This window comes from Nannospalax galili, unplaced genomic scaffold (assembly GCF_000622305.1).
Source record: "Nannospalax galili isolate Female #2095 unplaced genomic scaffold, S.galili_v1.0 scaffold362, whole genome shotgun sequence".
Taxonomy (NCBI): domain Eukaryota; kingdom Metazoa; phylum Chordata; class Mammalia; order Rodentia; family Spalacidae; genus Nannospalax; species Nannospalax galili.
The window spans coordinates 1,469,427-1,478,651 of NW_008348785.1; the positions used below are offsets into that span (position 1 = coordinate 1,469,427).

The following is a 9,225-nucleotide window of genomic DNA, read 5'->3' on the forward strand; positions in this document are numbered from 1 at the left end:
CCCTGGGGTATTGTTGTTTCTCTCTCTGCTCTCTGTATTGTTTCAAGTATTCTTTGAAGGGTTGGATTTGTGACATGTATTCTTTCAGGCTATTCGTGTCATAGGAGATTTTTCTTTTCCCTTCAACTATAATAGACATTTTTGCTGGGTATTTGGGCTGGCATCTATTGTCATGTAGACCTGGAAATACCTTGGTCCAGGCTCTTCTGGCTTTCATAGTTTGCATAGATAAGTCAGCTGTAATTCTGATGGGCTTTCCTTTTATTGTGACTTGTTTTTCTTTTGGAGCTTTCAGTATTCTCTTTGTTCTGTACATTTAGTGTTTTTACTATGATATATCGTAGGGAGTTTCTTTTCTGATCCTGTCTATTTGGTGTTCTATGTGCTTCCTGTATTTGTACAGGGATGTCTTTCCTTAATTTTGGGAAATTCTCTTCTACAATCCTGTTTAAGATCTGGTCAACACCATTAACCTGAAATTCTTCTCCTTCCTCTATTCCTATGATCCGTAGATTTGGTCTTTTCATGGTGTCCCACATCTCTTGCATATTCCACTCCTGTGTTTTTTTTAATTTTCCATAATCTTTGCTTGAGTAGTCCAATTCTTCAATATCTCCAGTGTTGATGTTCTGTTTTCCATTTCATTCATTCTAGCCGTGAGGCTTTGCCCTGTTGTTTCAAGTTGGCTTATTGAGTCTTGCACTTCTTTCTTCATTTCTACCTGTGTTTTCTTCAATGTTTCTATATCTTTTGTGCATTCATTCAGAAGTTTATCCTTATGTTCCTTTAGTTGTTTGATTTGTTTGTTCATGTGTTCTTTGAATTCGTTGAATTCCTTGATCACGTTTATGATTGTTCTTTTAAATTCAGTGTTCTGGGTTATCTTTAGGGGGTTCTCCTTGTAGAACTCTACTACAGGATTGGTGGGGTTTGGTGGGGACATAGTCTTTTGGCTTCCATTTTATTATTCTTTTGTTGTAATTTTGGCATGTGAATTTCTTTTGTTGTTTATGATTCTGATATGAACATTAAGTTGAAGTATGCTTCTGTTTGTATTATCCGGGTGCCTAGATCCTTTCTTTACTGGTTATGTAAAGCTGTTTGGTACAGGGTTCAGTTTCTCTCAGTTTAATTTGGAGGGAACTGGTGGCTTCAGATCAGCTATTCAGGAGTACCCACAGAAGCCCAATTCAGGTTCGAGTCAGGTACACTCAGGCTTCCTTTACCATGGAGAGGCAGGATCTGGGGGCTGTCAGGCAGTCCTCTGCATTCTCAGCCCCACTGCCAGAGGGAGGCCAGCGGGAATGCCAGAACTTGGCACTCTCTGGCAGTCTACAGAGATCAGAGTGGATACACAGATGGAGGTCAGAATCCACCTTCTCAGGCTGTCTGCTAGGATCTCAGCCTTAGCCTATTAAAGCCAGATCTGCCCTGGGGCATTGGGAGGGGCCTCACGAAATCCCAGGTAAGAGGATGGGTGTGGCGTAGTTAGCAGAAGCTCACCACCACATGGAGGCATGGTCTGGGGCTCTCAGGCAGTCCTCTGTGTTCTCGGCCCTCTGTCTGAGGGAAGCCAGAGGGAAGCCAGAATTTGGTGTTCTCTGGCCCATGTATCAGTTACCTTTTGTTGCTGTGATAAAAATACCATAACCAAAGCCAACTTATGGAAGAGTTTATTTTGACTTACTGTTCCAGAGGGGAAGTCCATAGCTGCATAATTTGGGGGGAGGCAAGGCAGTGTTCAGTTGGAGCAGGAAGCTGAGAGAGCACATCTTCAGCCAGAAGCATGAAACAGAGCAGAAAAAAACAGAAGTTGAGCAAGGCCATAAACTCTCAAAGCTCTTGCCCAGTGGCATGCTTCCTCCAGCAAGGTCAGACCTCCTAAGTTCTTATAATAGTGCCACCAACTGAGGACCAAGGAGTCCCAGACTGGAGTCTATGGGGAACATTTTCCACTCAAGCCACTGCAGCCTCATGAGCCTCGGAGAATAAATGCTGTTTCTGTAACACCTGGTCTCAGGCATTTATAAAGACGCTGCTCCTGTCTATTGGTTTGAGTTAGTGAGAGAACAGCACAAGTATTCAGGAAGGAAATCTTCATCTTAAAGCCTGTGCTCTGTGTGTCTAAGCTTCAGTTTAGTTTCTGGCAGATGAACATATCATCAGATTTGTACCAGTGAGGAGAATGAGTTTCCAGGGATTCTGCGATTAAAAACCATTCCTGACTGAGTGGTAGGATAGGAACCATCTCCCAGTGGCTCGATATTATTAGATTAGCAAGAAGATGTCTAACATGACCCGGTGTTGTTCTTGAGAAATAATTAGCTCCCAAAGTGGACGAGACCTCTGTGGAATACAAGACTATCTCTTTTATAATATTTAAATTTAGAAGTGTAATTATCCAGTGAGAAACGGTCACTTTGGCACTTTCAGTCCATTTGACTATATATTGACATTATTAAAATGCTTTCTTGGTCTTTATGCAAATTTTCCTTAAAAAAATTGTCTCTTAGCAACCCAAAGTGAAATAAGCATTGAAGAATGACATTTCAAGAAGCCTTTGGATTCCTAATCCCAATAATTCCTAAGGTTTATCGGTTGATTGTTAGAGTAAACAAATGAATCTGCCCACAGGTGTACATCACTAATTCACTTACTAACCTGAAATTTGTTTGCATGTGTATATGTGTGGTATGTGTATATATATGTTCACATGTGTATGACCGTGGGTGTGCATAAGCATTTGATGCCCAAAGTTGACAAACGGTGTTTTTCTCCATCCATTTCCACTTATGTATTGAGGCAGAGTCTCTTGTTGCACCCAGAGCTTGATGATTCTGGCCAGTCAGGCTAACCACTTTGCCCTGGGCATCCCCTATCTGTCTCTCCTGCTGAGATTACAGGTGTGCCCTACATCTGCCCATATTTTACATGGGTTCTAGGGATCTGAACTCTGGTCCTCACACTTGTGTATCAAGTGCTTTATCTATGGAGCCATCTCCCCAGGCCTAAACTGAACGTTTAAGAGATTCATGACGTTGTCAAGTTCACCCATGACTTCCCTCCTCCCCCTTCCACCAGCTAGGTGCTGGGACCATTAGGAAGGTACTTAGAACGCATCAACCTCATCTTGCTCCATGGGTTTTATGACATTCTGGGAACACTCTAATTTTTCCTTTATCAAACATGAATAAAATTTGGGGAAAAGATTTTGACAAGAGTTTCTTCTTCAAAAGAGCAAATGGAGAATTTGAAGATATTTTTTACATCTTAGAGCAATTGACATTTAGTTAGACTCATGCGTTTCTTTCCATTTTCTAGAAATAAGACTTTCACGTGTCTGGTCCTAATGAGTGTTAGAGGGAGCCTTTTATAACTCAGAGATTAACCCCATCTTCAGGGAGCTAGTCTTAGAAGCCGAGGGGCCACTGAGTGAAGTGAAACTCCTCTCCAGAGTACCATTCTCCAAGCCCCCATAACCCCAAAACGCATCTTACAACTCAACGTTCATCTACTCAGATTTACTAGGTATCCAGCAGGTGTTTAATTAATCATGGTGACTGAGATCAGCTACATTCTTGCTTTCAAGAAGATTACTCAGAGTTGGGGCCACGGAGAACAGGCGTGAAAGCAAAAAGGAGACAGGGATGAGGGTGCTGTGGAGAGATGGCTCAGCAGTTAAGAGCTGTACTGCTCTGGCAGAGGACCCCAGTTTGGCTCCCAGTACCCATGTAGGGCAGCTCACAAGGGCCTATAACTCCAGGTCCAGGGTCTCCAACACCCTCTCTGGACTCCACAAGCACCTGCACTCACATACACATAGATACATAAAAATACACACAGTGAGTGTGATGGAAATGAAGCCCAGCAGGAGGTATCTAGGGAAATCACAATAAGGAAGGCTTTTTCCCAGTCATCTGCATGGTGAGTCAGGAGAGGATCAGAAAGAGGCGTGCAGGTGCCAAGGCCCTGAGGCAAGAATGGGTATGGGGTATTCAGGAAGTACAGAGGAGGCATGAATAACTGGGTACAATGTGTGGTGGTGGAGAGGTTCAGAAAAGGATTCTATCCAAGCATGGCGACTTATGCATATATCCCCCAGCACTCAGGAACTGAGACAGGAGGATTATGACAAGTCTGAGGCCAGCCTGGGCTACCTGCTGACTTGAGCTACAGAGCGAGACATTGTCAAAAAAAAACCTTTAAAGGGTGTGCATTCCAGTGGGGAATGGGAGTCCCATGGTAGAGAGCAGGGGTGCTGGTCTTGGAGTGGCAGGAAGCCATGAGTGGGCCAGAGCTGCAGACATGACACATGGGGCACTGGATTTTAAACGTTGCTCTAGTCTAATGGCGATAATAGTTAGAAACACGGCTGTCCAAGTAAGGAATGGGCATAGTCTGCAGCAGCTAGTGACCAAAGAGGTTCTAAAGGCAGCACTGAGGATGCGGTGGCCTGGTGGTGCAGGGTGAGGAACGGGGAGGGCATGGATGACCAGCACCTGCAATCCTGTATCTCCGTTCTAAGGGAAACAGGCCCACTGGAGGCTGAGGAAGCCCAGAGCCAAACTTGGCAGCAGGTGGGAACTGCTTCCTGAGCCACTGAGAATACCCCGGACCTGTTCCTACTGCCGTGGGAGTAAAAGTAAATCGAAGTCTGAGAACAGCAGAGAATTTCGCTCTGTTAGCCGGAGACGATGTAATTCAGTTGAAATGTCATTTCTGTGTCAGCAAACAAGCTGCACTCAATCACTCTCCTTGTGTGACCAGGGATTTATTTTCATCACTGGTAGTAGTCACGTTGAACTAAGCCAGAATTCAATTTGGATGTGAATTTCAATTAAGCAGCTCCGAGCCTGTGGGTTTTGCTCTGTGGATTACTGTACACTCTGGGTGTACAGTTCTCTCTGCATTTAAAGCTGGGAGTGCTTCTGGAAAACCCTGGTTCTGCCTGAACTCACAAGGCTCAAGAGACCACAGCTGGCAACAAAGTTGCAGTCTGGTTTATTTAAAAGATCAGAGCCAGGCTCCGTGGTACACACCTGTGATCTCAGCACCAGGAAGAACGGATGCATCAGTAACTGTCCTCAGGCAGAAGTGACTTAGGGAAGGAGAATGTTTTGGGTTCATGGTTTGAGGGTACAGTCAGGCCATCATGGCATCTGGGGTGGTGGGAGCTTGGGGCATGGCTTCTTCACATCTTAGCTGAGCTGGAAGCAGAGACCTCAGGTGGGAACTGGAAGCAGGCGTCCCCTTCAAGGCTCACGCCCAGTGGCCCATGTCTGCGATGGGCTCCATGTCCAAATAGTTGCACAGCCTCCCAAACAACACCACCAGATGAGGACCAAATGAGCCCATGAGGGGCATTTTGTGCCCAAACCAAAACACCGAGACGGGGGACTGGGAGTTAGAGATAAGCTTGGACTGTATAGCAACATCCTGGCTCAAAACAAAGCAAAAATAAACATCAAAAAGTCAAGCTAAGACCATTGGTGATGAATGGTCATTTCTTTTTAACTTTTAAATTTTTTTTATTTATTTCTTTTTAACTTTATGTGTATGTGTACCACAAATTATTCAGTCAACTTTCCCGCATTTGGGGAAATCGCAGGGGTCAGCACATCCAGAGTGCAATGGATAAGCCTCGCCCTGGGAAAACCACCTTCGTGATCATGGTATCTCCCCCGCAGGCAAGTGCACCCGTGTCGTGCAATGCTAGCAGAGGACAGAAGAGGCTGTCATATCCCCTGGAACTGGAGTTAGGGACAGTTGTTAGCTGCCATGTGGGTGCTGGCATTCGAACCTGGGTCTTCTGCAAGAACAACCAGTGTTCTTAACAGCTGAGCCATCTCTCCAGGCCCAAATGGTCATATTTTTGAAAAATATTATTATTCCTGAGATAGTCATCTCATCAGCCCTGTGAGGGTCACAGACACCTACCTTTAATTCTTCTCTCTCTTTAAATACCCTCAAGCCCTAAATAGCCACTTAATAACTTCTTGTAGTTATTTTTGCAGTCTGCAATACTGTCTGCCAGAGAGCAGGGAAAAGTGGGATGTGCAAGGAACAGAGCTCAAGGAAAGAGCACAAGAAAATCCTTCTGCTACAGTTTGGTTTTTGTTTGTTTTTGAGACAGGGTCTTCCTGTAGCCCCAGCTGGCCTGATATTCACGGTATAGACCAGGCTGGCCTTGAACTCACAGAGATCTCCCTGCCTCTGCCTCCCAGGTGCTGGGATTAAAGGTGTGCACCTTTAAAGGTTTATTTTGGTTCAGTATTTCAAAGGTATCATTGCGTAGCTGGCCCAGCTGCTTTGGGGCCTGTGGTAAGGCAGAATATCACTGTGGAGAGACCATGTGATAGACGAGCTGCTCACCCTACCACAATCCGGAAGCTGAAGAGCCAGCAAAGCGAAGGCCTGGGACAAAGTGACTTCAAAGGCATGTCCCCAGGAACTTCCCTCCTAACATAAGTCCCTCCTCCAAGTTCCTATCATCTCTCCACAGCCCATCAAACTTTGCACCCATGAATGGATTAAGTCATTGATGAGATCAGAGCCCTAATGATTCACTTACTTCCTCAAGGCTCCACCTCTGAGCACTGTGTACTGGTGACCAGGTCTTCAACTCACAGGCTTGGGTGGCATTCCACATCAACTTTAAGAGAAGCTTTCCTGCTCTGCTTTGACCTGGGCTTCTGCCGCTGGCTGACTGGCACTGTTCCTGTCCTTCTTCTGATAGGGATGGCTATGTGTGTGATCAAAATAAATCAGTGATAGTACCCCAGTTCAGAGTTGGACAGAAGACTCAGAACTGTTACACCAAACCCTTCCCCTGGATTTGAGGTTTTTAGGGGTTTCTTTTTGTAACTTGAGCTCCTTAAAGGCAGATTTCTGTCACTTTCCTTCTGAGTCCTAATAGGACATGTGTTAATTTGGAAAAAAAATGAAACAAAAAAACCCATAAGACTTAGTGTTGACCTGGTTGGTCATCGCTCCCCCATGTTTACAACAGATGTCCCCAAGGAGGTCCCCCCCCCCCGTCCCCTGCACCAGTGGGAACCTGATATGGGCAGTGTGTAGCCCATATCAGTTACATTTCCGTGGCTGTCACAAAACATCTGAGTAAAGCAACTTGAGGAAGGAAGGGTTTATTTTTGCTAATGGTTTGAGGATACAGTCTACCACGGCGGGGAAATCAGGGCGGGAGAGTGTGAGGCAACAGGTCCCAACGCGTCCATAGTCAGAAAGCAAAGAGATGAATACCAGTGCTCAGTTCCCTTTCTTCCTTCTATTCCACCCAGAGTCTTGGTCCATGAGTAGGTGCCACCATGCCCAGGTGGGTCTTCCCACTCCAGTTACATGTCTCTGAAAATGTCCTCACAGACACACCCACAGGGACCCCCTAGGCAACTCTGAATTCCATCACATTGATAATCAAGATTACCCATCATAGAATCTCATATATGTCATGTGTGTTGTGACTGTCCTATGCACACACCCATGGCAGAGTATAATTCATAAGCTAGGCATAGAACAATTATGCAAAACACTAATGAAAGTGAGCTGAATGGGTGATGTGTTCTCTCTCTCTCTCTCTCTCTCTCTCTCTCTCTCTCTCTCTCTCCTTATGGCCCTTTCATCATGTCACCATTTCATTTACAGGAAACACTTCCTGGCTTCTCTTTGGCAGATCCGACCACCTTTGCTGCTCTTGAGATTTTGGGGCAAGTTGAGTAGAATAAGGGTTATTTTGTCACAAGCACTCTGATGCTGTGACAATGTCTCTTGGACAGGCAGCATATACAGAGTGGATTCAGTGAATAATAGAAGACTCACATCGCAAGGGGGACCAAGCCAGACAGCACAAGAATTCACTCTACTCAGAATCGCGTGCATTTCAAAACTCATTTCCAGAATGTTCCACTTAATAATTTTTTTGACTGTGAATAACTGAATCCTCATCAAAGGAATAAAGGGGAATTTTGTATTTGCAGTCTTCCTCTAAAAGTCAATTCAAGCTGTCCGGGGGAAATGCTTTTATTCTGCCTGCCTTTGTAGGAGCAGGTGCTGTGGGGTGGACTCTTGGGCAGGAAGACTGGTCTGTCTAGTGGCCTGTTCTTTTTATCTCTCAAGGCAGTGGGATATGTTTGCCTTGTTTCATTCTCCAAGTAAATGTATGAATCTTGGGAGTCAGATGGGACTGATCTGGCCTACAGTAGTTTGAACATTAGAATGATGCAGCTTGATCAGAAATCCCAGAAATCACCGGCACCTGAGAACCATGAAGTTCATTCATTGTGATGCAGGCAGGAATGCCACACAAGACCCCAGAGTCTTATGGGATGAAATGCAGTGGCTGCATGCATGTTTGCCCATTCCATGCAGTTAGAGCAGCTCCTAACCTTGGGTCATTCTGAACCTCCCTCAGACAGGACCCAAAAGTTGAACCAGGAAGAACCCCAAAGGGACTCAGGTACTGAGGACACTGGCCCAGAGTGGGGGAAGGTCAAAGCACTGTGGAAGTTGGGTATACTGAGGAGGCACTGTACAGTGGAGGCACTGACTCAGTTATCTGAGACATAGGGACTATTTCTTGGCTTGCAGTTTGAGACATGAATGCAGTCTAAGACTGAGGTACAGGGTAGGCTCTGACCCAGGAGAGGTTAATGAATTAAGGCAGGAAACCTGAAGCACCAGTTTGCCTAGTCAGCCATCTGTATATTTATTCATGTGTTGCATACATTCATGCACCCATCAATCCATGCATGCATGCATTCACCTGCCCATCAATTCATGCACGCATGCATTCACCCACCCATCAATCCATGCATGAATGCATTTGCTCACCCATCAATCCATGCATGCATGCATTCACCCATCCATCATCCATCATCCATCATCCACCATCCATCATCCATCACCCATCATCCACCCACAAACATTTTCTGAGTGCATAGTACAAGCCAGGTACCATGCCTGGCTTACTGGCAATGCATCACTGAATACATGTTGCCCCACCTCCGGGATGGAGTCTGGTACAAAGACCAAGAGCTTCAAGTAGACAGCAGGGTAAGGAAGCCTGTGGCAGGTTGGGAACGGCTGACAGAGCCAGGTGGAGATCTGACCTGTATCTTGAAGGAAGAAGAGAGTTAGAGAGGGACAAAGGGAGTGAGATGCAAGGACAGCAAGAAGGATGTTCTGGGCACAGCAAACAGTGTGTGCAATGGC

The 9,225-nt window shown here is 45.5% G+C and overlaps 1 pseudogene; it reads right to left on the reverse strand.

Moving 5' to 3' along the window:
- Positions 1-5,558: 5,558 nt before the first annotated feature.
- Positions 5,559-5,695, reverse strand: LOC115072493 (annotated as a pseudogene).
- Positions 5,696-9,225: the final 3,530 nt, after the last annotated feature.